The sequence below is a fragment of the Apodemus sylvaticus genome, chromosome 12 (assembly GCF_947179515.1).
Source record: "Apodemus sylvaticus chromosome 12, mApoSyl1.1, whole genome shotgun sequence".
In the NCBI taxonomy this organism is placed as follows: Eukaryota; Metazoa; Chordata; class Mammalia; order Rodentia; family Muridae; genus Apodemus; species Apodemus sylvaticus.
This window is the reverse complement of record NC_067483.1, coordinates 2,050,534-2,053,511: the sequence shown is the minus strand read 5'-3', so window position 1 is coordinate 2,053,511 and position 2,978 is coordinate 2,050,534. Positions and strand designations below refer to the sequence as shown.

Genomic DNA, 2,978 nt, shown 5'->3' with positions numbered 1-2,978 from the left:
CTTTACCTGAAGCACCGAAGCTTAGCCTGGTAGATGGTTTAACAGGATCTCAGCCAATGTGACTTCAGGATAAAAAACCTTCTCTGGAGACAATTTATATTGAATTAGCTCTCTTTATTAGGGGTGAAGAACGGCTGTTAAACCCTGGTGTGTGGGGAGTGTTTTGTGTTGAGTGTACATCATTTCCAGAGGCTGAGGTGCTTGAAATTCATCAGTCACATGAAGAAGAACTCGCACTGATAGCTGGGCTTGTCTTAATAAGGAGATAGGAAGTTTAAGGCAAAACCTGGCCACCAGGATCCATGACTATATTGCGTGGCAGACATGGAAGTTGTACAGGCTACATACAAGGGTCCAACTCTGGAGAGGAGGGAACAGTCCTACTCCTTCCAGTCTCAGGCTTAGGTTCTCATGGGTTGGACACATCTTGACCTCACTCTCTTGCTCCAGACTTCTTACCCCAGTCATATGGCTTTGCAGCCCCACCATGAAGGGTCTTCAACAAGGACCCTTAGGATCCCTAAAGATAAACAGCAAGGGAGAAACGGTGGGCAAGCTTACAGTCAGAACTTCTTTGACATACCTCCCCCATAAATGAGTGTTCACAAAAGAAATGTGAAAGAAAGTACAAATACAGTCTAGAAGATAAAAGGTCACAAATGTGACCACCAGCATGACTGTAGTGTGGGCTGCTCTGGTCTCAGCATAGACTCTGAGCTTCTGATTGTGGTTGTGTATATAGTGCATTCTCTGGTGGTGTCTCTTCAGGTGAATCACCATAGAGAAAACTGGTCCAGATCATGATGCTGATAAATAAAATGTCCTGGGCAAACCGCAATAAGCTAATGCCAACACTGACAACAGAGAGGGATCAGATCCACTTACCTTTAGAATCAGTGCCATTGTGTCTTTTCTGTGGACCGCTAGCATTCATTGGAATGTACGCATTATTTAAGACACTGAAAAACCAGCAACTGTAACAAGAATGTCTCATGAACTTGGGGGTATTTCTCTGAGCATGACCCTAGCCCAATTACCAGGAACATGAGTGACAAACTGGTAGGTGGTCAGGGCACAGGTAGAACACATGTTTGTGCTTTGAGACACCATGTGAAAGAAGTATGAAAGTTTACCTGTGATGTCAGTTGGAGACTTCCTTGGAGCCAAAACTGTAATATGGTTTGGAAATGTCAAGAAGAGGAGATTGAAGGTATTGCCCACAGCCAAGTTTGATAGAATGACTTGAATGGGCCTCAGATGAGTGTCAGTCAAAATTGGAGATAAATTATGAAGAAACACAAGAATGTTGCCCACAGTCCCAACCTCAGCCTGGCAAAGCAAAAGTATCTGAAGAGCCACTTCTTCTGTAGTATTCAGGATTTTATTTTGAGATAACATGGAGATAGCTTCATTGGATCAGGTAGAACTCTGTTGTCTTCAAGAGTCTTCCCAATTATTTGAGATTTTCAATTGTTTTGGAGTCTTTTATCTCAAGAATGTGGCCCTGCTTTGTCACTGCAAGAGTTTTCTCTGAAAAAAACCAAGAATATTTAATTTACACTTATTTTGCTTCCTTTCCCTCATGATGGAATTGTGCATGCGATGGAACTCTATCTCTCATGTTCAACACCATAAACACATATTTCTACACATTATGGGTTCTGCATGTGTATACATGTATATCTGTAGACATGAGTGCATTTTTGCTCCATTGGAATTCAACATTATCTTTCAAAACAATGTGCTAAAAATAGTAATTTGTTGTTGAAGAGATGGTCCTAGTCTGCTCATATTTGACGAACTGTATTTATGAAGTTTTGATTGAACAAGCAGGCAGAACAATCATATTCATAAGATAATTAAATATTCCAAAATATAATTAAGAGATGGGCGCATGGGTCAGTGGTGAAGAGCACTGGCTCCTCTTCTAGAGGACCCACACTCCATTGCCAGCATCTACATGACCCTTGTAACTGTATGTAACTCCAGTTCCAGGGACCTGGCACCTTCACATTCATACATACCATCAAAACACCAGTGCATATAAACTAAAAATATATCAAATAATTTTAACAAATGATAATGAAAAATTAATATTCTTACTTTATATAAGAACTTGAATTAAGATCTTTATATGGAATGTTATAAAGAATGTTCCCTTAAAATAATCCAATCTGTGTTGATATACTTTTATAGTACTCATCATTGTTTAGAAAGAAAATATTTCTGAAAAAGTCAATAGCTTTCTGTTTATAAAGGACAATATTGATATATACCTGTAATATCTATTGTGAAGAAAACTGAGAGACCCAGGCATATCATTGATTTACAAATGTCCACATTTTAACTGTATTTCTAATGAATCTGATGCTGGAATTATATTGGATAAATGACCAGTTTTCATCATTCACAATCCAAAAACATTACTGTCACCTCTGTTAAAGTCTTTGCATACAGAGATTTTTTTAAAACTCAGATTTTGAATGCTCCTGTTTAGTCTCCAACTTACATGGTTTATGTTGATTTTTATAAAAACAATAAGCTTTTATCCAACAACTAAAAATCTGTCATATCACATATGAAAGTCACATTAAAAGGCATTTTCAGATGAGTGCTGCACCATGACATAGACATTTCTTTTGCCTAGAGAAATCATTGACAAAATTATGTAAACTGTGGAGACAAAAACAAATTCCTTCTAATGATTAATGTTGATTTCAGAATACACTGGACTGTAGGGAGGAGAATAGAACTTTAAACAGAAACATAAAGCTGCAGGAATCTTACCTACCACAAGGATGGGGTTTACTCACAGGGATGAAGGCCTGCTCCTAATCAGGTACTGGAGAAAAAGCTCTGATTTCATTTCCTGCTGAAGATCTTTTCAGTGTATCTGTTCCCTAAGACAGATCCAAAGGAATGGTGAAGTCTCATATCTTCCAGGAAGTGTTGTGCAGATGGCTGAATGAGGTGAGATA

General features: G+C 38.5%; 1 pseudogene; it reads right to left on the bottom strand.

Annotated features, from left to right (window-relative positions):
- Positions 1–498: 498 nt before the first annotated feature.
- Positions 499–1,410, bottom strand: LOC127697255 (vomeronasal type-1 receptor 1-like; annotated as a pseudogene).
- Between the last annotated feature and the right edge of the window lie 1,568 nt (positions 1,411–2,978).